We start from the raw sequence: 26,593 nt of genomic DNA, 5'->3' as shown, positions 1-26,593 counted from the left end.
GTGCCTAGATTGTAGTTTTACGTCATAGGAACTGCATAGCTCTTCTTCCTGGAAAGGTCCCTCTCCAAGTGTGTGTTAAACCAACATGCAACCCCATAATTTCAAAGCACAAGCTCCCAGCAGCTGCAGCTGTGTAGCATGTTTTGTCTAAGTGCTAGGGACTAACCAGAAAAGAATAACAAGGGGCATTGTTTATCGACCTACGACTCCACGTTCAGACTAAACTCCAGGAACAAACAGAGAATGCAGAAAGCAGATCGTTCTCATGTGAAAGGCACAAACAGAGTCTGGCTTAATAAAGGCATGTAGTAAAGTTGCTATTACACTTTCTTTTTATTTCTTTTTGCCTTCTTTCTTTCCTTCCTTCTTAGTTGACTTATTTGCTTTTGTCTTTCATCCTTCCTTTTTGTTTGCCTTTTTCCCAATTTACTTCTTTTCTCCTTTCTGCCATCCTTCCTCCCTTTAATTTTTGTCTCCCTCACTATTTCTTCCTCTGTTCCTTCCTAGCTTTCTTTTTTGCACTTCTTCCTTGCTTGTCTGCCTTCCCTTCTTTTTTGTTTCCCTTCCTTCCGTTTTCCATTCTTCCGTCAATACATTTTTTCCTTCTTTATTGCCTTCTTTCTTAAAGGAAAGATTAGCAGCCAATGTTGATGGCTTTTTTAGGTGTGTGTTAGCCAAGCCCTTTTTATTTTATTAAAAGTATGTATAACACATGTATTTATGGGGGGTTTCAGCCAGACTTCATCAATTAGCCTGTGATCGTGTCATTCGCATTTTTCTTCCACCCATACCAGCATGCATCAAGGGGTATTGTAAGCCGACTTCAGCCATTGACTGACTTCATTATGAATTACGGCATGCTGCCCTTTCACAAGGAGCACATCGACACACAAGGTAGTTCCATTAATTGCTGGGTGTACCATAGTAATGTTTACTTTTTTGAGACCAGAAAAATACTTTTGCCTTTAGCCATTGTTTTATTTGAAATTTAATGAGGGCCCGCCAGCTTCCCAAACAATAAAGTTTTGCAAAAACCAACAAAACAAAACAAGAATTGCTAAAAGGCTGGTGGTCAAAGCCTGACACCAGACCTATAAGCTTTGCCAATACTTGCTCCCATTGGTGCCGAGGACTTGAAGGGGCATTTTTATCAAAATGTGTGATTTCTCTTTGACTAATCGGTAACTTTGACGGTTTTATCCGTATTCACAGCTCTCACAAGAGGACTAAAGATTCCAGCGGCTCGAGTCTTAATGGGCACTGAGCTTCTACATTTCCTAAACAATGCATCAGCAGAAATTAGCTCTTTGTAGGGTTTTCTAGAGCAAAGAAAGGGAGGCAGGGCAGAAGCTTGTGAAGCTGGATAGTCCTCTATATCAAAATCTGTTACGCATTGGCCAAGAACAGACTCTTGGAGGTTTGTAGGCTCATTGCTTTTGAGCCAAGGCTTTTCTGGTGGCACTGGTTGAAGCAGTATTGGTATTGGACATCTGTAAGGTTTCAGAAAGTATTACTGCCTGATGAGCAGGTCTGGCTGAAAGGTCACTTTGTCCGGTCCTACAAGAATTCATGGTCCACTCCCAAGACCACCATCATTTTGGAATTTACTACTTTAGTATGTATTACTCTAAAAACATATCCCTGGCTGCACTTCCATTTTGACAAGTGTACTCCTGATCATCATAATAAGGTCCCAATTTCATTCTGTCATCAACATTTCTTAAGACGCTCAGCTTCTGAGAGTGTGGTAAGAGAAAGTTTTATGTTACTAATGTCAGCGGGTGGGGGTGTCACTGTCACTTATAGAGCAGTGTGGAATCACTGCACAGCCACATAGTGCCACCTTCCGGTGAACTGGAAATGTGTTGGAATTTGTTTCTGGATTAGGTCTAGCACTTGGGAATGTTCTAAAGGTGAGGAATCTGTAGTTAGATATTCACTAGAAAAAATGATACAGAAGGTAGATAACTTTTTCTTCATTCAGGAGTTTTCTGTACTCTGCATCATAGTGAGCAGTTTGTGTTTTCCTGTTCAGATGTTGAGGATGAGTGTAAAGTGGGGGGCTGTTAAAATATCAAACTGGTTATAGAAACCTGCATGAACTTGATTATGCTCTGACAATTCTCATGACCTGATTTATTTTCCTTTGTAATATGATGTTATATTCTGGTGGGTTGGGTAATACTGATGAAGATAATATTGGATGATAAGATAATGACCTAGTGAAATAAAAACTAAAGCTAAATCTTTAACAAATATATTGCCATCTTTATTTGTTAGACGTCATGAAAATGTATCTAGGCATCCTATTAACATGTGCCCACACAAAGATGGCTTATCTGGTAAAATATTTTGATTTCCAAAAATCAAGATGAATTGATGGTTCTGAATGCAGGGGGGTCTTTTTTGACTTAGCATTTGCCTATTTTTGTCAGTGCTTTGGCTGTTACTCACAAGCTATTGTGAAAACGTGCCATACAAATGTACACTATCAGTTACTAGGCATTGACATTTGTTGCTCACTTGATGCCTCATTGTGCACAGCTTTACGATTCATTCTGAACAATATCCGTGGATATTTGATGTTGAGTCTGTGTGGTGCTGTGCATAGTGTACACAATGCACTGCATATTGATCTCATTTAGAAGCATGCAAGATGGCACCAACCTTAAAGAAAAGAAGTGATTGAGACACAAAATCATCAAAGTTGAAGAAATATTCGGCTACAAGGTAAACAAGGTGGGTTTTGATGCTTCTTCTGAATCTCTCAGGTGACGGCATGGATTAATCTTGTAATTCCAAATATCTGACACAAAAGAACACAAATAAAACACTTTCAGCATACAGCTCAGTTTGATTTTTTATTTAATTCTCCAGCCAATGAATTCAGCAAAAGCTGGTGAGAGTAACAGCCTCAATCAGTTTACATTGCACGTCATGAAAATCTGTGGATTAAAAAACAAAAATAATTAGCTGGTAATAACAGACCATCAAGTTCTTGACAACAAAACATATTAAGTGTAACAAGGTAAGGCGTTTTGGTCTGTGCCAATCTTGTTGTGATTAATAATTGCGGTGAGCGTGCAGTTCAGCTGCTGTATTATGTATTTGTGGGACAAATCTTTTTATTATCATTTTCAGAAAAGGCATACAACCTGTGCCAACCATCATGAGCCGAACAATATCCAATGTACTTATGTAGGTATTCAGTGAATATCTATAAATTCAAAACAATATTAATAGCCACACTTAAATCGTCCCCAAATGTGCCCTCTCATTCTGTCGCCATCCCTTTAGATGTCTACGATTGCACTCATCAGACCTGGAGCATAATGTGTCCTTCTACCTTTCTTTTATGCATTCCCAATAACTTCTCAAATTTAGGCTTGATCCCTCAACTCTACTATTCTGATCAAGTGATTTTAAGCACCCACATGAACCTTAGACAAGTGATCTCCTTCAGTTTGCTCACACTCACACATGGTTTCCTCATTTTTGCTAATTGTTGCCCATCCCTTTTTTACTGACATAGACATTTCTTTTATTCCTATGAGCTCCCAAATCTTGTACAACCATGTCCTATAAATGAGCACCTCAGCTCTACCCCACATACCCAGCAACACCTGCATACCTGCACAGAGCGGCAGAGTAATCAGACACCACCTCAGAGAATGTGCAGTGTATGATAAAGTGTCTTACACCCCCAAAATTATGTAATCCTACAATCCAATCAACGTCATGTTGAGCATCAACTGCCTCATTTAAGGGGCTTTGGCATAGGGCAGCGCAGCAAGGCACCTTGGTCCGTGACCCTACACCAAAGTGAAAGGGACAAATTTCACCATATTTAAGCATTACGGTGCATTCCTGTCCTTTCTCTGTGCGTTGGTGCCATTTCGGCAGCCTCGCTCCAACATATGCACCCTTGCACCATTGTGCAAGAAAGCCTATATTGCTTGCAGGATTATTTTTGTGTGGGAAGGGGTACCTTTCTCCACATAAACAATCCCCTGAGGTGATGTCTTCTTTCCATGTGTGCTGCAGATTGCAGCAAATAAGGAAAAGAGGAAAAAACGAGGAGGAATAAACATATTTCTTCTAGTTACACAACATCAAGGGAGGTGCACAGATTTGGCACTTCTTCAGGTTTACATCGCCATGTAAATCTAGGCAGCCTCAAATTCCATGGGTGTAGCATGGGAAAACCCACAGCAACGCCAATGAAGTACCTCCCAGGCCCAGAGAAAGACGAAGCAGTCGTTTGCTCCGCATCACCTTACTCACGAATTATGAGGTCACCAAAAAGCACACAGGGTGGCTTTAGGTGGCTTTATAAATCGAAATGAGGGCCCTGCAACACGCATGTGCCACTTTATGTGGTGCAGGGCTCACATAAATAAGCCCCCAAGTCTATTTACTCAAGTACTTCTGCCCATTATCTTATCAGCTTTAGGAATTCCCACAACAAATGGAGCAGAGACCCCATACTTCCACACCCCCTCCAACAGATAGCGATTCAACCCCTATTCCACTGATGGATCCGTGGGGGAGTGTAGTACCAATGTACTGCTATGTTTAAAGGGTTTCTTTCATTGATTCTCTGGATGCACTAGTTGCAGACCTGGAGAAAATGCCCTTCCATTCTCTGCCAGTTATCACCCTATGTTCCGCCCCTAGCATTTCTGTTCTGTAGTTGGATGAGTTGAAAGCATCATAGTTATAAATCTAGAGCAGAACTCGTTTTCATCACAAGTATCTATCTCTCAAATCGAGTCAACCATAGTATTATATATTTATTTGTAAATCGTACTTGTAGATAGAGTCACTGATGTCTGTATTTATTTATGTAAATGATTTCTGCAGCGAATTGCAGCGCTGATGGTCTGTTGGGTGTCTGGACCATGTGTGATACCAGGTAAAGTTAAGGGCAGTTTCGAGACGAAGTTCTGCAACTTTTGGATGCTAATAATGAACGATCTTGGTGGAGCATTTGTGGTATCAGTAGGGCCTAATCTCTCTTGTGAGCCTGGTGATGTCTGAAAGAGTGTGAAAGGCTTCCATGCGAAGGGCAGGGTTCAGGGGATTTTTACATGTATCTGGGTATGTATATGGGTTTACATAACACAAAACCAGCACCAAACCAATAGAGAGAATTATGAAGAACGTGGGAGCAGTAGATCAAGGTGAGGGGTGGGTTGATTGAATAGAGTAAGGGAAACAGGTGAACTCTGCAGGTAGGTGTCTGAGTGTTGGTGGCAGGAGGAAAAGAGAATTTGGCAGTGGGAGCTACTTCGGGTAGGGTTGAAAGAAACAGGCATTATTAATGGGGTAGGTTGTGTAGTAGATTCAACAGAGAGCACAGTGTACTTGAAAATCGTAGGCCCCTCTCAATAGAGTTTTTCTACCATATTTCTTGTACTTGAATCTGAAATAAATGATTAATTATGAATTCTAAAAAACCCTAAACAGCCTAGCATCCTTTAAGAAATTTATGACATTTAATAAAGCACTGCTATTTCTCAAACAAGAATGTTGTGGCATGGGGACAATTTACAGATTGATGTATAGGGTAAATGTGGTGGAGTACCCTGTCCACCAAACTGATGGTCCATCCTCTCTATTTAGAGCTAAATGATCTGTCAGAATTAGGGCAGGTAAATCCCCCCCCCCCCCCCCCAACGAATGATTTGACAGATATCCAGCCATCGTTCTAAATATTTCAGACTGGTCGCCCCATTCAGGGCAAACAATCTGATATACTCATTTGCCTGTTTGGGCCCACCAGGAGAAAGCATGGTGGCCCCCAACAGAAGAAAAAAAATTAAATCATCCCCATAACCTGGGGAAATATCCCAGAGAGTATGGCTCCTTAGTTTTTGTTTTTCTAATACAAACTCCCACTTTGAGAGTTGGTTTTGAAAAGAAAAAAAAGTGTCCGGCTGAAACATGGTGGCTGCTCAGCAAACTTACAATGTCTTCAAAGTAGCCCTCGTGGTGGCGGTGGCATCTCAGAATGCACTGAGGTCTGCACCAGGCAAGCAAAGTTCTATAAATATGGCAGGCGGTATTCTGCCAGGTGGGCTCAAGTTATGACCTCCACCCTGCTGGTGGATGGCAGGCCACCCACCCACCAAAACTCTGAATGACCCCCATAGAATGGGCCACTTAAAAAGAAGTACTAACCTCTAGAGGTTCTAAACCAAGTGGCCAGACTCTGCTTGAGCTAGAAGAAGCCAGATAATGACACTCTGCTTTATACGCTTTCCAATTTTGCTGATATGTATTTCACTTTTTCATTGCACCCTCGTACACTATGTCACATTTTTTCCATCAAGGCGATACCAGAGCTTTATTAAATTTAAGGTTGTTGTTCATTTGCATGCTAATGAGCACCATTTGTGGCAAAATGATTTGAAAGTTGGAACTAATCAAGGCAGCTACCATTTGTTTTCAAAAGCAAAGGTATGACCAGATCAGACTCCTATGTTTTTCACAGTTTTTTAGGTGGCAGTGTATCTGAAAACTCTTGTGATCCTGGGAATCAACGCGTTGCCAACGCAACAACTAGAACTGCAGAGAGTGTATTTAAACAGTGAGGTGGCCATGGTAATGGTGATTTGTTAACATGCTTCTGATGGGAAGAATTAAATCCATTTCAGGGGAATGCCTAGGATATACAATATGATTACTCACACCTCCTTCAGGTTCTATCGCGTTACCCCATTCTTACCATGCTAGAATGAGTGATCCAAGAATCGTCCCATTTAGTTTTGTGGAAGATCGCTCGCTGTACACAGAAATGAGAGATTTGAATATGTTAGCTCAAGTTTTTTTGCAGTTGTACAAAGCTTTTTTTTTTTTAAACAGATTTTCTTAGCATTTTCATTTTTCACCATTGGTCCATATACACATGTTTAACCATCAATTGAAAAAACCATAGTGATTCCATAACATGTTCATTACTTATGTTACAGTGGTTCAGGCTGCCGTTATCAGCCGCTTCTTAGCATTAGTCATTTCTAAGGAACCCATTCCTGATACTGTTATCTACTCAACTTCTGTTTAAAAACTGTCCCCCCCCCCAACTCCCAATTAACTCCCCTCTCCCACCCCCGCGCTGCTGAGTTCCGCAGGTGGCCAGAGTATACTGGAGTCAAAAAGGTCTTTGTGCCAAATTGTTCTAATTGAAAACAAAGGGAACTAGTTGTGGCAGGTTTTGCTGCAATGAGTCCCTCAAGGCAAATGTGTCTGCTTTCTCTGAGTCCTGACTCGAGTAACTAAGGCTTCACATTGGCTATTTATAGTGATGTGTTTTAACTTTTTAAATGTCTATTGTTGGAGGCTGCCAAGAAGTTTCTTATTTTGCGGGGCAATTCTGAAATAAAAATAAAAAGCTCCTTGTTCATTCACATAACAAATGCTGTGGTCCATGTTGAACGCCCTTTCAATACTTCCACACATGTGAAGTTAACAGCTCAGTACACTATTCTTGCTGGGTCTCTTTAAGACCCTGTGCAGTTGTTTCTCCAACCCTTTTCACATGCCTCATAATAGGTGTTAATTAAAGGGGAGCCCCTCACACTCACCCCAAGCAGCTCCTGCTCCAGCTCTCCGACAGAAGATGTGAGACCACACTCCACAGTGCATACGCAGGGTTCCATGTCCCACAAAGTCAAAGTGGGCAGGCCAGTAGGACCCTCAGGGACATGGGGCCACAGTGCTCGCCGCACGGAATGGCCCAAGAAGGACAGACCACGAGAACTGCTGCCTCCTCCATCACATACTCATAAATGCGTGGATAGGCACAGTGGGTGTGCTGTCCTTAACTGGGCACTTTCGGAGCAGAGATGAGGCTTAAAGCGCATGCTCAATGGAACACTAATCCAACTCGAGCATGCGTAGTGGGAATATGCTGCTTCATTCTTATCAGTGAGAAGTTTGGTGTTCCTGTTTATTTCTGAGTCAGCAACTAGTGCTGGATAAGGTGTGTTGCAGAAGCAAAGTTAGCTGAGTTTTCAGTTTTTGCAGAACTCTGCACTCTAAGCGGAGCACTGAGTAACAAAAGCTCTGTGAACCACCCAGTCCTACTTTCAAGTACAGTGTATGCAGGAGGCAGAGGCGCAACTAGAGACACATTTCGGGGGGGGGGGGCAAGAAAAAAATTCGGGTGGGGCTGAATCTTTAAGCAATAGGCAAAGTGGAGCTGATCTGGGGGGGCTGTATCTTTAAGCAATAGGCAGAGTGAAGCTGCAGGGGCTCTTAGAAGGGGTGAACCAACAGCAAGGCCTCATTAACATGCAAATGGTCTTTTAAAGACCTGTGAAGTGCTCGGGGTGCAATAGCCTCCAAGGATCAGTCAAAGAGAAGTCAGATATCAGATCTATGAGGAGTTCCCTTTGAAAGGAGTTATGGGAAAGGGGGTGGTCGGACTTACTTATGTATTGGTTACACCAAGTCTCTTCATAATATGGACTTAGTGTGGGAGTGTTGCTCTAGAATTCTCGCTATGTCCACAAAGGCTTCTCGGTTATAATAATTCCAGATTTGTAAAGCACTCATTTATCATCCCTAAGGGTATCCAGACACAGGGGGCCATCAGGGTGATTAAGTGAGCTATTGCCCTGAGTCACATGATGCTGAGTTGAGCTGCTGCCAGCGCCAGTGATCTAACCATGAGCTTAGAGTTCGGGAGTCAGCCGCTCTGGCTTCTGCGCCACACCTCTCTCTTTTTTTTGCATTTCTCGATTGTAAATTGAGACAATCCGAAGGGTCTGTTCATAAGAGAAGCTTTAAGAAAAAAGTAGTCAAAGTGGGGATTTCAGAAAATTTTACTCACCTTCATGGGAGGCATTTTGCTACTAGTATGACCACCCACTCTATGGTAAAGTTTGGTAGTGTGTGCTTCTCCTCACCCTGCAGTTGACATACTAGCGTGATATTCCCAACCAGTCTCAGCTAACTTTATGGCTTTCTGCACCTGTACGGTGGGTCTCTTGTAGGAGAACAAGGACTTGGTGCTGAACTTCATATAGTCATGTGCCTTTTTTCACTTAACATAATCAAAAAGGCAGTTGAAATTCAGAGAGACAAATGAAATACATGGAGTTTTTGCCATGGCACCCAAGTTATGATGGGGCTGGTCTGGAGTTGGGTACGGAAGGTGAATGCATATGGTAGAGAGTGGAAACCTAAAACGAGGACCCGAAGTGGGTCGGTGAGTATGCGCTGTGACCCGGCGATGAAATGCACTAGGGGATGCAACGTGTCTGGGTGGGTCACCTTGAGAAGTTGTTGAAAGCATGAGTTAGGGAAGTCATTACTTAAGATATCAAGAAAAGGTGTGGGGTAGGACGCAAATGACAAGGAGTTGTTTAGTATATAGTTGGATTAATGAGGCTATAGGTAACCGAAGTCTAGTTATGGAGATGGAATAAGTTTCATGGGGGATTTAGACTTACCTCTCACTTGGAGGTCTTTAGAGATTGCTATTGACTTCAGGAATATTGGTTGGGTAGTGTGTGACCAGTCTGGCTGACGTGATGGTTCAGCCAAGCACCCTCAACAGCATTCGATCATTGAAAGAACCTGTTTTCTGCAACCTCGCTGCCTGCATTCCGTGAATTCCAGGCCGCATTTTCGCTTTGATCGTAGCTGCAGCAGGAGCAGGAGGAAGCAGCGGTTTGTTGTGGACCTCTGTTCACGGCGTGGAGGCGGGGGCCGCTCGGCGGTCTTGTGCAGCCCTGTACCCCCTGTGTCCGTGTATGTGCCTGTGTTCCCTACTCCTCACTTCGTTTGCCGCCTCCGCTACTGAAGTCTATCGAGACGCCGCATGAGCCTTGGGGGCGCCTGGGAGTTTGGGTCTCCCGCTCCCGGTAATTTTGCGGCGGAAAACAGCGGAAAACAGCAGAACTTGCTTAACCAGCAAACCGGAGCCTCCGCTTCCAGCCGGTCCTACGGTCCTACAGCCCAGGTGAGCTTAGCCCCCGAGTCTGCAAACCGCAAATTTTTAAAAAACTCTAAACGCCAATTTGAGGAACCGGAGGGGCCCGGGGGTAACTTGGGGAAGCCAGGGGGGTCGTGCCATCACTAGATCCTGGTTCCCCGTTCGCCCTTTCCCCGGCGAGCTCCCAGCAGCGGGTGGATAACGGCGGAAAATTGCACCCTAGCACGACTGAGACTGAGACTGAGACTCAGCTGAGGTTCAGTGGCTTTTAGACCTCACGTTCCCTCCTTCCTTTATCAGCTTCACACAAACCTTCTACATCCAGCCTGCCTCACTGCCTGCCTGCTGAGGCTGACCCAGTGGTAGTGCCTCTTAACTACCTATCTCCCCGCCTCTGTTGCTCCTGTTGTGGTGGTCGGTAGCCACGCTCCCTTACATCAACGTTTTGTGGCAGTACACAGTAGAGAGCAGGACAGTGAGCAGCAGACTCTGACAAACAGCAGCAGCGAGGAGCAGCAGCAGCGACGGGGGGCCATAAATCCCCCAATCAAAAGAAAGAGCAGAATGAGATCAGGAAGGATAAGGGAAGAGATGCTGCCATTGCCATCCAAGCTCAGGCGGGGGAGAGAAAAGAAGCAAACCCACGCCCAGTCCAGCTCAGTGCCTGCGCTTATCAGCTGGAAACAAGAGCAAGACTGCACTCAAGCTCAAGTAATAGTAACAGAGCAAGAGCAAGAGCTCAGTAAGGGTAAGGGTAAGAAGCAGTGCGCTTCTAATAACACCACCAACGCTACTTGCTTCAACCAGCCCAAGATTTACACAAAGTTTCATTTTTTAAAAGACATCGGGTCAGCGCTGTATTCCAGCAATGCCGCACTCACAGGATTGCAATCTCCCATGCTGCCTACGCAACCCAATTTTTCAGGGAAAGTCTGCAAAGAGGATTCATATCAGGATAATCAATCAACTAAACAATTGTCAACCAGCCTTATCTCACAAGAAGGGCCTACGACGGCTCAATTGGACATCACAGTTTCCACACCAACAGAGACCCCAGGGACAACGAGCGAGAGGCCAAGAACAAGAACTAGTATGAGCCACCAGGGCGGTCTCCGGGGCACCAATGGGTTCATCCCGTGGTTCGAGTATTAAAACAAACTTTAGAAATCACGGAAGCCCCAAAACCAATGAAGAAGGATGGCGTGAGCCTCGGGAAACACTCTGTTAATGAACACGATACAGAGACTACAGAGACCTCTACAGAGACCTCAACCGCAGAGAAAGAAGAACCAAAGAGCGCAGGAACCATCACTGGCCACACTAGTTTAAATAACAGCCTATTCTTTGGTAATCTCAGTGATGTCAACACCAATCTCAACATGGGCAATGACTTGGAAAGTGGAAATTTAAGTGGAAATCCAATAGCAAACCCCATCTCAAATTTACATCAAAGAAATAAATTGGAGGGTCAAGGGCCAACAGACACATCCTCGATTGGGGTTAGGAGGACGACCACAACCACGACTGCAACACCAACCAATACAAGTATACTACAATCAGACCCTGAAGCGCATGGGCAGGCTGACAACTTGGAGGTTTATCAATCAAACCCAGAAGACGCACCTGATCATGGGCAGGCCAGCCCCATAATTTCCTCTAACAACTCTGTAACAAGCTGTACAAATCGGACGAACTTCATCGTCAACGACTCTGAATCGGTAAAGGCACAAAATATCAGCGCTTGGGATTCTTTACTAAATACAATCCAACTGGCCGTAAATGCCCTGCAATTCCAATCTGAAAAAATGGAGATTCAGTTAACATTGTTAAACACTCTGGCCGTCTTCACCGCTGGCATAGATGAAAAATTGGGCAACTTAAACAGCCTGATCATAAGAGCTCAAACATCTTCGAATCTCAAATGTAATTGTGATCAGGTTGTTGAAAAATTATCTACGTTACCCTCAATGCTTAACAGCATGTTATCAGAGATTAAAAGTGTAACGACAAAAGTAACTGCGACAAACACACAACACACGCAGGCGGTCTCTATCACTGCGGAGGGATCTGAAACCAACTGTCTGGCAGAAACTCCACAGCAAGGCAGTGACACCAAGGCAATGGTAAAGGCTACCTTTAGTGTCCTCAAAAACGGCGATGAATCAAAACTAAACGCCAAACAGCGTCGCAAGCAAAAAAGGAAAGGTCGGAATCTAAGGTCAGACAAAAGTACGTCTTCCTTTTACCCCATCTTTGCCTATCCGCATGATAGTCGCGCTAAAAATGTAAACGCCCCAGACACCACAAGCAGTCAATCAATTCGTGACTTATCTCCTGCGGATACTTTAGATCAATCCCAGGAATCTGAAAGTACCCAAAATCTGAATCTGCGCATCTGTACACACGCAAACAAAGACAAGCTAAATCAAATAACAACTACGTTAATTTCACGACAAGCAGCAGGGTGTAGCCAAAGTGATCCAACAGATCCAAAAACTACAAAAAATCCGATGACAACTCAAAACAAACAACAAAAACAGACTTCTGATCAAAAGAGTCCATCTTGGACATTCCAAAACATACACACGCGACCAACAGAAAAGGGCAGTCTTCTGCGTGCACCCATACCGGTCAATTTAATCCAACATAACCGGAAACCGATACAAAACCAAGAGGTAACAAGAGATGCCCAGGGAAGTGAAGCTAGGCCTGACTGGCCAACGCAGGCACTACCACTAACTGAGTCTAAGCTCCAGGAGCAAGCCAACGAATGCTCCAGTTCTAGGCTACCAGATAACAAGCTACAGTTCAGACGGGGAGGAATAACACACACAAACCCCACACAAAGATCTCCTGAGCCACCCTCAGAAAACTACAGAACTGAGGCTGCAAATAATGAGAGGGATACACAGCACACAGCTATAATCAGCGGTCTGTTTCAAACTAATCAAACAGACAGAACAAATCCAATGCCTTTGGAAATACAAGAACTAACGCAAGAGCCAACAGTTCTGGTTTTTCATCCAACATATGCTTCTCGTGGTCCTCAGGATATACTAAATCGCGGCAACATTTTAAAATTATGCAATGCAATTCCAACTCTAGCTATGATAAGATCAAGGGATCTAATATTCATAGAGTTTGTAAACACCAACAATCCTCAACCTATGGAAGCAACAAAAACAACATGGTCCTCTAGCGGAATTACAAAACTAATCCTGGCAGAACTACATGTTTTTAAAAAATGGGGTATTGAGATACTTCCATTTCAAAACCCAGCATACCCGGCACCACTAATAAATACTGACGGCACAGGTCAACAAGTAGATAAAATTCCACCAACGAGTATCCTCAAGGGCGCCCGTGGGAGATCTCGCCAAAGGAGCATTGATGACTACAGGTACAAACAGGAACTAACATCTCAATCACGGGCTCCAACACAACAGGTTCGGAAAATAGAAAAAATATCACGTACCATAAAAAGACACACAGAGCTGGATTGACCAGACCAACAAGTTGGAACAACAGGCCTTAAAGTCTGTTCATGGAACATAAACGGCCTAGCTGCAAAAATAACTGACCTAGACTTCCTAAATTACATCAAGGCCCATGACATAATACTACTGCAGGAAACTTGGCTCACGACCCCGATACAAATTGAGGGATACATGTGTTTTTCCACACCGGCAATAAGATCCGGAAGATTTGGTCACAGCTCTGGAGGGCTGGCCACTTACGTGTCAATAACTCGTATATCATCAGTAACAACGATGGATCTAAACTCAAATACATCTATAACAGTCAAAACTCGAATTTATATTGAGGATAAAGAAACTGAGGTGATCTGGATAAACTCATATATTCATCCTAAACGCAAAACAAAAGATGCCACTGAGTTAGTGAAACATGTGACAGAAATTTATATGGCATCAGAGAATCCTTTGATCATTTTGTCTGGGGATTTTAATCAACATCTTATTGGCTCGGCTCAGGGATATGAGGTAGTGCTGCAAACAGGCCTTTATAATATCTCTAAACAACACGTTCCACAGCAGAAGAAGAAGAACCTGCTCAATAACCACCTACTAGATGATTTGGAACACTTAAACCTGCGTGCACTAAACGGCAGATTCTCAGATGACATTCCACCTGTAGCGTCATATTACTCCTCAACAACCAGTTCCATCTTGGACTACACCTTTGTAAATCTTGCACTTTTTGAATACATCGGTGGGTTCTGAATGGGGGATAAAGGCGACAGTGACCATCGCCCACAAGAATTCCACATAACCTGCATAGCCTCAAAAACAATCACGCCAGAAGCAACTCAGGAGACCATTCATACCTCTAATTTACGGAGGATTAATTGCACAACAACAAATATAGCCAGTAAAGTTGACGCTGCAATCCAACTCTTTAATAAACTAGCTGAAAGCCCAGGAAATCAAATAGAAACCTGGGAAAAATTCACAGACTCACTCATAAGTCAATCAGCAAAAAACAACAACAACACCCGGGAGCTACAGTTCACACGAAATAAGAACAACATCTCGAATAAAACCCGACTAGAGATAAAGTCTCTTAAAAAAACAATTAATGCAGCCCTGCGCAACTTAAGATATTCACCATGGAATACTTTTCTTCGAACAAAATTAAAAGAGCAAAGGGCAAAATTGAAGAAACTCAAATGGCATATTAAAAGAGACTCTGAGAATGACCACTGGGCAAAATTACTATGCGACATAAAACGCAACAACAGTAGTCGCTTCTGGAAAACAGTCAACGGAATCATCCGACCATATCACACCGGAATTGGGTCAAACATAACAGAATCAACATGGATAAACTACTTGTCAAGCCATTTTAACAACCCTATTGAAACATCTGGCAATAATCAAACAAGCTTTCTCACGCCGCAAGCACATATTAGCCAGACCTCAACCTATCTGAGCAACCAAGATCTTGGAGACAACGAAAACAGCCAACTAGGTGCCGCCAGCCATCACCCCCTGGAAATAATAAGGAAACAAATTGGAAAAGGAAGGAGAGAAGGAGCACCAGGCCCGAATGGCATTCCTCCGGCACTCTACAAAGCTAAGCCTGATGCCTGGGTGGACATTTTCTGTTCTTTATTCATGGACATCAGGAGGTTGGAAATAATACCAGAACTTTGGAAAGGGTCAATCATAGCACCAATCCATAAAAAAGGGGACAAGGCTGATCCGAACAACTATCGCCTAATAGCTTTGATTGATAATGAGGCAAAATACTTTTCTGGAACAATACTTGAAGAATTAACAAACTGGGCAGAGGCTAGTCTTACTATACCGTGGAATCAGACTGGGTTCCGCAAATCAACAAGTACCACCACCAACATTCTTACAATATCTTTAATAATCGACGCAGCCAAAATCTCAAAGCAACCATTACATCTGTGCTATATTGACTTTAGCGCCGCATTCGACAGTGTGGATAGAGGCAGACTGTGGAGGAAATTGGATCAATGGGGAGCACCAGCACCCACGGTAAACATGCTGAAGCTTTTACACACTAATACCTGGGTGCAGGTGAAACTAGGCGATGGTAGTCACGTCTCCAAGAAAATCTACACCTCAAAAGGCTTGAAGCAGGGTTGTGTGCTTGCACCAACCCTGTTTAATCTATATCTGGCTGATCTGCCAAAAGTACTTAATGCCTGTAATTCTCATTCCCCGCGGTTAGGAGGGATTACACTGTCCAACCTAATGTACGCAGACGATGTAGTCTTGCTAAGCCACACACACGTTGGATTACAGAACCTCCTGACGGCAATGCAGAACTACGCAGAAGAGAACAATCTAAGGATAAACCTGCAAAAAACACGAACGATGACAATCCAAAAAAACAAAAAAATATGTCAGAGAAATTGGTTCCTCGGCAACAGAAAAATTGATGCGGCAGATGAGTACAGATACTTAGGAGTAATAATAGACAAAGGAGGCTTGTTTAAATCTCAGATGAAGGAGGAAAGAAGAAAGGGCACGTTAATGGCCATCACTCTGAAAAATCTTGCGCACAAACTCACGGGGCCGCTCCTGACCCCCTTACTAAAGGTAGCCCAGGCAAAACTTCTTCCCACAATTGCATACGGTAGTGAAGCAATGCGGGGCAGAGATGCTAAGCAATTAGACAATCTCCAGGTTAAAGCCTACAAACAAATGTTTTGTCTTCCGAACTACATCTCTCCAGCCCAGGTTAGGTTGGAGTTCGGGCTCCTGCGACAAGATCTTGCTAGACAAGGTGCATATATTATTTGTTGGTATAAGATCAAAAGCTCTCGATCCCACATGCTTAACAGTCTGCTGTGGCAAGAACTGCAACTCAGAGATACGTCACAAGCCAGAGCTTACCTTCAGTCAGCCTTAGAATACACTAAACTACAGGAACTCTGGGAAACCCAAATTGGATATTACGCTTTTAAAAAACTAGCCTGGAAGGTCATCAAACAAGCGTCACTGATTGAAGACAAGGCAACCTTTTCTAATAGAGCCCATGCCTGGATGACTCTGAATACATATAAGTCCCTGACCCCACAAACATACTTTAATCAGGGGTAGTCTAAAGCAGTAAAAATGAGCTTTATGAGGTTCAGATTGGGAGTTCTGCCTTGTGCCCAACATCTTCCGCCATGGCAACGGCAGATAGGTCAAGACTCCTGTAGCCTGTGCAAAGCTAAGCAAGGTGACATTTTACATTTAATCTGCCTATGCAAAAATATGGCTCAAGACCGGCAGAAACTCCTAAAAAACCTATTCAACATAATGGGTATTCGAACAAGGAGACAAGCGGTACTAGCATGTTTTAACCCAGAAAACACTCAGTTAAACTGCCGCCTAGCAAAAGTTTTAACGCTTGCTGAACAAAAACGGCTAAAAAACCTGGTAACTGACTAAAAAATCATCAACGTTTCTCGTAACTCCGAATGAGATACGGATTTGTCTCAGTTAGTCCTTAAGGACTTAACTTCAGCTACAAGATAGCCCCTTTGAACGAACAATGAACTTGCCTGCTCACCCCGCTGTTGCTGTACACAATCGCTCCCTTTAATGCAAATTTTTCTGTACATCATTTATATTATCTATAATCAAATTGCAAGTATGTATGTTTTAATATTAAGTTACTAGTACGACGGCACTTCAGAACTAATTCCAGGTAACAGCCTAAATTTACTGACACATTGGCTATTTGCACAAGGAAACGGCTCAAAACTTAATGAAAAAAGCACCTGTTTTATAATACTTTTTAACTGATCTCATAGGTACCACGCACTGTTAACAAATGTTATATTGTTACGGTTTTTATTAACTAAACAATAAATTTATTATTCTATTCTATTCAACAGCTATCCCTTGTGAGTCCAAGGAATCTAGGTATTCTTCCTGTTGTCTAGGATTTCTGAATTCCATGGTTTCATAAACGTGAGTTATGATTATCATTACCAGGTCTGGAAGGCCATTTCAGATATTCATGAGTTTAAGGTGTAGGCACAGCTGTAGTAATCTCTTCCTGAGGTTTACGGTCTCCTGGAAAATGTTCTGTGAAATGTAGACTTTGTATGAACCATGGAGGAACAGGCTCGTGCATCTGGAAACAGGGAGCACTTCCCTAGCCTGTTGGTGTCACACTATCTCAGGCAATACATTGGTGCTTTCCAGTCTGCTCTTGTGGTAGGTAGGATCTGAAGAGGAAAGCTCTCTCAAACTCCAGGAGGGGATAGTTTGGTAATGGTACGTATGAACTCAAAAAGAAACCCCATCATGTCTTTACCTTCCAATTTCTTTGGAACACTAGAGAAACAAAGATTATCGTGGTGGTTCCAATCTTCTAATTTCACTATCTTTTTCTGACAATACCACTGATCTTGTTCTCAGTCTATGGTTGAGGCTAGTTGCTGGTCTATATGATCACGGTATAATTCTGCACCAGTTAGCAAGCATTGAAAGAGGCCAGGCCATGACAGATAGATAGCCAATCAAGGTCTTGGAGATGTTCTCAGCTACCCTGATCCAAGTAGCCTTCAGAGCAGACAGTTCTTTCAAAATGGCCTCAAGTTCTATATCCTGCTGTGTTTCATTGCCCTTGCTGTCTTTCTGCTTGCTAGTCACCACTTCAGTCAAGAGAAGTTGTCTAGCATCATGAGTGGGGGCGTGGGCGTGGTTTGTAGGAAGGACAGACTGGAAGCTAGTGGGCAAGGACCGACTGTCCATGTCAGGTCAAAGTTTAAAGAAGAGTGGTAGAAGATTCAAATATTTGTGCAATATTTGCCCCCCCTTGGAAAGTCCTAAAGCTTATGTAGCATCCCTAACTGGTGCTCATTAAGGGTGCACTGGTTCAGGGTGGTTCAGTAAGCAGGCATGGTCACAATTGGCAAGCTCATACCGCGACGATAACAGGGAGGTCATTTATGGCAATTTGGAACAGCCTCTATGGAAGGAAGCATTGGAATAGCACATTGATGTTAGGGCCTCGGGTATATGTGATCTAGTGAAGGAAAGTGCAAAACAGGAGGTAAGTGATAGAGGGGTGCTGACTCTCACCATGCAGGGTCCCAGCATTTCTTTCTCTGCAGCATTTGTCGCAGTCTGAGGCCAGCACTATAGCGTAGTATTTGGTTGTGTAAGCCATATGTAGTCCTTCCTTGCTCTCCCCTGCCAGGCAACAAAGAGATTTACTTGCTGCCCCAAGTCACTAATCAGTAGGGCAGCGAAGAGGAGTTCTCTTTCAGTATTCCTTCTGCGTGGCCCCTTGGTGATGGTCCATCAGCCAACATTGCCGCAATGCCCCATTGGCCATCGGGAGGGCCGCCATCGCTCCTCCAGGTCACAGGCTGAGGCACAGGGAAATATAGGCTGCCATAATTACTGGGCCCAATGGCACTTGCCAGGCACCTCACCTGCCACAGGGCATGGTCAAATGATGGTGCCCAGCCTGGTGAAAGTTGGGCGATCGGCGGGTCAGCTGTTCAACCCACCTCTGCTGTTTGGCCTGCTGATCGGGGGCAATGTAAGCAGAAGCCTCAGACGGAAGACTCCGCTAGGCCCAGGACTTCACATGAGTGGATCGCTGGTTGTCACTGCATCTCCTGGTGCTGTGGTATTCAAAAAAGTAGACCAATTCAATCCCTCCAATGAAGAGATTCTCTCGGCTCTGAATACTCACACACAAAGAACGCATTCTGATTTTTTCTTCTTTGTTGAAAGAAGCACCCATTCCCACTCATCTGGCCTTTTGCCTAATACACCATTTAGTCCAGCAGTCCATCTGGGCATGTATCCTTGTTCATGTGTTTAAAGGCAGCTGTACATGTGTTGCCTATGTTTGAATTAGTGCCTCCATATGTTGAATGCTTGTTGATCTGTGTCTGAAGGTGTGACTTCAAGTGTATTGAGTTAGTGGCTGTTTGCTGCTTATCTTTTTGTACATGTCTGTTACAAACAACATTTCTAACCCTGGGTAAGTACCATCAACCAGCGTAAGTGTAACTTCATGGTAAGCCACACACACACAGCAGAAGAAGCCCCTAATTTAAAAGATCTAGCCTAAAGAGTCCTTGTTGATAACGGATAGGGAATGACCCAAAAAAATATATAAGTTAGTGTGGGACACTGAAAATTCATGTCATTTTCTGGACAAATAGTGTTAGCAAAGAAATAGGTCTGGCTTGAATGTGCTAAAGTATGCAAATAGCATGTGGGTTGTAGTGTTTCAGTACATTAAAGCCAACCCTATTAACATTGCAAATGCTTGTTTTTTAAAGTTGTTGCATCACTTAAATGAAAAGGAATTGCTTTAAAAAATAAAAGCAGTAAATCAGAGAATTATATAAGGGGTAGACAACAGTGGCTACATGGGACATAGTCTGCACTCCTCACTGCCAAACACACATATTTTACAACATTTTAAATATATCACTGGGACAGCATTGAATTTAGAAATGGGATACACTCACCTGTAGAGCATTTTTTCTTAACCTATGGTCCGTGACCCTTGGGAATCCACAGCACCTATTCGGGGGTCTGATGACCCATATGACATCTAACCATTTTTTTCTATCAATAATCACCAGAATTTGAGCTAAATAATTGTATGAAGATGATTCTTCTTACAAGGACAATTGATTCATGAAGCAATAATAATACTTACTTGAAGTCTACTATATTAATGTGTTTGAGATATGTATTAATGAAATCAATAACAATGTGTTTAATTAAATAATCAAGCATTTCACAAATGTGTAGTCAGAAGAGGATTGATAGTTTCAGATGATGCCCATGTGAGTGTGCACAGTCACTGCTTGTATTCAAAACGGCAGACCTTAAATAGCAATGTTTGTGACAAGTTCTGTTTTTAATTACCTCTGATTCGGCAGACTGAGCAAAAGGCCCTTCCAGGCTGCACATTCTATTCATTGCTTTACTTGAGCAGGCATTTAAAGGCTTCAAGCCCTGCATCCCTTGTATTGGAAATAGGACAAGCCTGTACTTTTCAGCTGAGCTTACATACTGCCACAGGCAGAGTACAACTTCCCAGCAGACAGCGTGTTCTTTAGCTTTTATTCAACCTCTGTCCTCATCACCTTTTGACACAAAAACCCTGCCTGCTCTTCAGCTGTGTCTGTACCAAGCTTGATCACTACCATGTCAGTGGCCAATGTCAATCCATATACTATTTCTGTCCCATTACTTCTGCTGTGATATGTGATTTCACATGAATATCAATCAATATTTTAATATGACTTGGGCCTTATAAAAGTGTGTAGCAGATCAAATATCTAAACATTTAGTTGCAGAGGAAAGACTATGTTCTATGTTCATACAGTGCGTACTTGTTTATCTATTTTTTGTATAATATTGTTGAGGTACAAACCATGGAAATCACTCAATCAATCAGTTGATTTGTACAGTGCAGCTAATCACCTAAAATCCAAGAGCTTGCAGGGTGCGATAGGCTCAGTCAAACAGACAGGTCTTGAGTGTTCTAAGAAATTCTGGTAGAGATGGGGGGTATGGAGCTGCAGGGGAAGGTTGTTCCAAACTTTCGTTTTGAGGTAGGAGAAGAAGCGTCCTCCACTCGTGCTTTTGTTGATGCGGGGAGAGTGGACAAGTGCTAAGGATGGCTGGTTGGTGGAAGTTCAGGTGGTGGTTGATGTAGACTGGTCCTAGATTGTGATGGGCCTTGTACCAGTGGCTCTGTAGCTTGAATTGGCATCTCTTCTGTACTGGGAGTCTATAGAGTTTCTTGACGTGAGGGGAGTAGTGGACCCGTCAGGGGAGGTTAAGGCTGAGGCGGCGTTCTGGATGGCCTGAAGTCTCTGAAGGAGGTGTGTACAGATCCTGTAGTAGCGGGCATGGCTGTAGTCCAATCTACAAGAGCTTGTGTAATTGTGCATCTAGTTTTCATGGAAAGCCACTTGAAGAGCTTCTGAAGCATGTGGAAAGTGAAGAAGCATGCTGATGAGACTGCGTTGATCTGAGCTTTTCATAGTCAGCTTGCTGTCGAGGATAATGCCACATTTTCTGGCATGGACAGATGGAGAGTGTGATGGTTTTTGTTCTGCAGGCCACCAGGAGGCGATCCAGGGGGTGGAGTTGTTGTTGAAGTTCACTACTTCTGCTTTGTCGGTGTTGAGCTTCAGGCAGCTCTCTCTCATCAAGTTGGCGGCGCTTGTCATGCACTTGTGGAATCTATTTCTGGTGGTGGTGGGGTTCCTGGAGAGGGAGAGGATAAGTTTAGTATCATCTGCAAATGAGATGATGCTGAGCTCGTGGGATCTGATGATGTTGGCCAAGGGTGTCATGTGGGTGTTAAAGAAGACAAGGTTATGTGATGAGCCCTGTGGGACACCAAAGATGATTTCCTTGGGTTCAGAAGTGCTTGGCTGCCCCTGGATTCCAAATTGTGGAATCCAGAAATTGTGCAGAAGATAAAAGGTTGAGAAATTCTGCTCAAGGGCTTACACAACTTAAATCGCTTACAAAAGTGATTTGATACAAGGAGGGGGACAACTCTTTCAAGTCCTTTCTTCCTACTGAATCTCAATCAGTTGCGAATTAAATTTTGTGAGTTAGAAAGTATTTTCAGACTCGCAGTGTATTATTTGTGTAACTTGCATTTTTGCTTTTGCAATAATTGTGAAATGAAGGCTTTCTAACAACAAAAATGTAGAGCACATTTGGCCCCAAGATCTTACTTTATTCCTTTAGATACAATTTCTACAATGTAATTTGGATTTGGATGTGCAAACAGGATTATGAATTGTCCCCAGAATTATTCTTACGCCTTACCTTCTTTGAGGCATACCTGTATGAAGGGACCTCAAAAATCACATGTAGAAGAAGAACAGTACAATGGACTTTAAAGCGAGTGCTTTATAACAATTCCCAAGAAAATGCAATCAATGAGGATGATAACAAATGGGTAGTGTTGGACTTGGCCCTTTTTCCCTCATTTTTTTAGTTTTTGCAGTGTTAAGGTGCAGGTGCTTACTTCTCCCAAGATGGCTGCCACAGACCCCTGCTACTGCAGGGTGGTCGTTTTTCACAGTAGCACCCTAGCTGCCAGGAGCTGGCTGGGACCCACAACAATGTTGCGATACCAGCCCGCCTTTTTGTCCCATAGTTAGAGTGGGGAAGCTCCTGGAAGAAGCTGGAACCTTCTAGAAGGGAGGTGGGGTTTTACTTTTGCCGCCTTGGCTAGAGGTCACCTGACCTAGGGCTACTTAAGAGTGGGAGGGAAACTTTTGTGGTGAGTTGGCCATTGGGGTGAAGCAGAGCTGGAAGAATCCACCAGGAGTGTAGGCGGTAGGGCCTAGCCAGGGACTTATGCCTCTGAGAGTGACAGGATTTAGGTACTGCCTCTTAAGTGAGTGAGGTGCCCTGTGAATCTCACTGATCTTGCCCAGTAGTAGGAGGACCCAGAGACTCTCTGCCAACCTGACTAGGAAGGACCTAGTCGCCCTCTCCATCCCTACCCCTGTAACAGAACCCCTTAAGGGCGCCAGATACATCTGCGCCAAAAGACTTCATCTGTCAACTGAGAACTGAAACCTAACTTTAAGAACTGAGACTGCATGACAAGAGCGAGCTGTAAGCCTTGAATGCCAGAGCTGAGACTGCGTTTTCAAGCTACCCTATTGAACAAAATACTAAGCCGATTGCCAAGTCACCGGGGATCGACCAGGTACTAGCGCTGTGACCCCCGCGCTCCCTGCCCTGGTCTGGGACCCCCGGCAGCGTGTTCCGCTGAGCACTTTACCCCCATCCTTAATTTGAGCCCCCCCCCCTGCGACGACGAAGCCAGCGCGCTCACCGCCGCGGCCTGGAGGCCTGGAGGAGTGCCCTGCTGTGTCGCGAGGCCCAGGTGAAGCCCGGGGCCCCGTCGCTGCCGTCGCAGCCATGTGAGGAGGTGCGCAAGGTCGGGGCCGAGTTCCCCCAACGTCGTGAGGACGGACGCCTGCTGACGCCGAGACGGAGGTAAGCCCGGAGGCCGAGATCCCCCCTGGTGCGCCCCCTGCTGGTCTGGAAACCACACCGCACTTGGCCCGGGTTGTCCCCTCCGTGGGAGTCCCCTCCCCTGCCTGCGCGACGGAGAGACCCCGCCGAGGGATCCTGTCCGTGTCCCCCCTTCTGTAATACTGAGCGCGGTGCTCTGTGAACTGCACCGGAGCATAGGGACCCGCTCCTCAAGTCCGGTCATCCTCCCCGCTGGAAGCCACCCAAAGAACTGACTGACATTACCCTCGTGTGGCGCTTCACGCCACCGACCCTGCTTCCCCAGCCGGAGAGACAAGGAATGCGAGTAGCGCACTGTGTTATATGCTCTGCTCGAAGTAGATTACATGACAAGGAATGCGAGTAGCGCACTGTGTTATATGCTCTGCTCGAAGTAGATTACATGACAAGGAACGCGAGTAGCGCACTGTGTAACATGCTCTGCTCGACCGTAGTTACATGCCCAGGAATGCGAGTAGCGCATTGTGTTATATGCTCTGCTCGACCGTAGTTACATGCCCAGGAATGCGAGTAGCGCATTGTGTTATATGCTCTGCTCGAAGGTAATGATATGCAACTGATTACGAGTAACGCGTTGTGATAACTGTTCTACGCCAACGTTTCCACATGCAACTGATTGCGCGTAGCGCTGTGTTTTATATGCCTTGCTTCACAGTACTAGGGGCCAGTGGTCACGAGGAGCGCTCAGTTCGACAGGCGCCATGTTGATGAACCCAATGTTCCCCCTTACAAGTATTACGCTGTGTTAGACGGCCTGTTCAGGGAAAGACTTTACATAAGCGCGCACAGCGCTAGAATCGAGGTTAGGCACTGCATAGATATCACCAAGAGTGTCGCATGTACTGAACGATGGTATTGTGATTCATGTATTACCTTGTTATTTCCTGAACTGCAACTGACCAGCTATACTTGGATAAACTTGAAGTATTTGCATAATTTAAACGGTGTGGCGTCCCTTATTGTGTGTGACTCTAGTCCATGAGAAGCGTGTGGTGTATGGTTGCTTAACACATAGCCCTCTGGTTGCCCGACCGGCTCGCGCCACGTTACCGCCCTTAGGGCCTGGTGAACCCAGGTTCCTACAGGTAGGGTGAATACATTACCAGCTTTCTTAAAGCCCGTAAGGTCCCACTCAATTTTGAGTAGACCCTGACACCATCTTAGGTAGAAGGAGTCAACATATTCCTACCTTTATGCAGAATCGTTGTCATGTCTGTCTCTGTCACAGATCTTGTATGACCGTATCTTTCTAAGAAACATGAAAGTTTCAAGTGAGAATGGTTGGCTGTATTTTTTCTTTTCTGGTGCCACTGATGCAGGTGACTTCTTGAAGCCAGATTATGTTAGCCACAACGCTGTACGTTATTTTGTTGCCGTTCTCTCTTGCCTTAGTGTCTCAGCCTGATTCTTACTCTTGTGCCACTCAGGTGTTGCTGAGGCTGATGAGGATGCAGCCGGTACCACTGCCCTGCTGGGGACAGGGCTACTTTGTGTACCAGAGAAAATGTCTCCCTCTTGTTCACCTTCCACCGCAATCGTATCTTCTACATCTTCATCACCACCAACAGCAATGGGTGCAGTTTTTGTGGCCGCTAAGGTGCGCCTCCCATTGGATCAAGTGGTGTTTTTTCGATGGGTTGTTTGGCCTCCGGTACCATAGTTTGTACCAAACTTACCCCGACTAACACCTTGTCCACAAATGGAGCATATAGCATAGTTCTCCTCCTTATTGTTAACCGAAAAGAAGTCCCAAACTGGGGAACTGAACTTTCTGGTGCTGCTGGAGGTGCCACTTGCAATGACGGATGGAAGGTGGGTGTAGAGTTTGACTCTCTGCAGTACCTACTTCTACTGAGGTGGTTGTGCTGGATGTAGGTCACTGCTGGGCCTTTGCAAATGCAAATATGGCAGCTTCAGGTGGTGTTTGTGTTATCTGTGTTGGTGGTATCCATGCCACATCCCTCACAGCAATTTGGGATGGGGTAATGCCGGTCTCCACTGGGGCGGGATTAATGTCCATGATGACTGGCTTGTCATCATCCTCCTCTTCTACATCAACCTCCATAACTCTAAGGCTTTCTGAAACCTTCCTTTTCCCTAGCCTTGTCTCGTGGCATATCTCCCTCTCAGACTGAGGTGGTGGCTTCCAAGTGGCATTTAGTTCATCAGAAGGGGGGCTTGCAGAAGAACTCGATGGACTAACCCTCCTTTTCCTTGCTGGGGATCTGGAAGACAATGGATCTTCTGAAAGAGTGTCTTGCTCTTCTTCCTCTGCAGGAAGCTCTATCTCCTAAACTGCCGCTACTTTGGGAGGAAAAACTACTATTGTGGGTAGTGATTGTGGCTGTTGTTGCGGCTGTTGTTGTAGATGTTGTTGTCCACTTATCTGAGTTTCCTGCATTGATTGGGTACTACTTTGCGATAACGATAAGTCAATTTCAACATCACTGCTCGTCGGTGTTGTCGTGATTAGACTGCCTGCCTCTGCGACAGACATGGGCTTGGGCCTAGGTTTAAGGGATGGGTCCACTGATGCGGGGGTGTTGCTCCCAGCTTGCTCCCTGGACACCGCTGCTGCAGGTGCAGTTTTTTGTTTCCCAAAATACATCTTGAGCGGCACACCAGACTTGGTGAATGGCAGTTCCTTCTTCTCACTTACAACATTCTTGGTACTGGGGGACCTGATACCTTTCTTTGGGGCCATCTTCTTCAGATGTCAGCAGCACGCAGTGGCACAAGTTGAAGAGATGTCTGTCTGTGGTCACTCGTCACGTGATGTCGTGCACAGCAGGACTTCTGTCTAGCAGAACAACGGGTGACGATGACACCTCCTCCTCAGACTTTGGTGCACCTAAAAGCAAAGAAGCCAGAAGAACATCAGTGAAGCGTAGCATTTGTTGTTGTGGTTCAATTACTACTAGTACAAACTAACAAATATAATATATAACTTAGTTTGTGGTCACACTTGTTAGGGTTATCATTAATATTATTAAATTTTATTAACTCAGTTATTTTAAAAAATAACAGTGTAGCCATTTGTGAGACTTTGACAACAAGGGCTTTCATGCTGTACTGTAAACACTCAGGAAGGATAGGGAAA

At 44.4% G+C, this 26,593-nt stretch overlaps 1 long non-coding RNA gene across 3 annotated transcripts in view; it reads right to left on the bottom strand.

Moving 5' to 3' along the window:
- Window positions 1–2,834: 2,834 nt before the first annotated feature.
- The window catches only part of LOC146831593 (uncharacterized), a 44,106-nt gene continuing 20,347 nt past the window's right edge, over window positions 2,835–26,593 (bottom strand). For all 3 annotated transcript variants that reach the window (XR_014961595.1, XR_014961596.1, XR_014961597.1), the window contains 2 exons: window positions 6,731–6,787; window positions 2,835–2,945 (listed from right to left, as the gene is read on the bottom strand). This is a non-coding gene — a long non-coding RNA (uncharacterized LOC146831593). The remainder of the gene's footprint in view (window positions 2,946–6,730; window positions 6,788–26,593) is intronic.

The sequence above is a fragment of the Triturus cristatus genome, chromosome 5_1, assembly GCF_964204655.1.
Source record: "Triturus cristatus chromosome 5_1, aTriCri1.1, whole genome shotgun sequence".
NCBI lineage: Eukaryota > Metazoa > Chordata > Amphibia > Caudata > Salamandridae > Triturus > Triturus cristatus.
The sequence above is the reverse complement of the archived record's forward strand: the minus strand, read 5'-3'. Positions and strand labels throughout refer to the sequence as shown.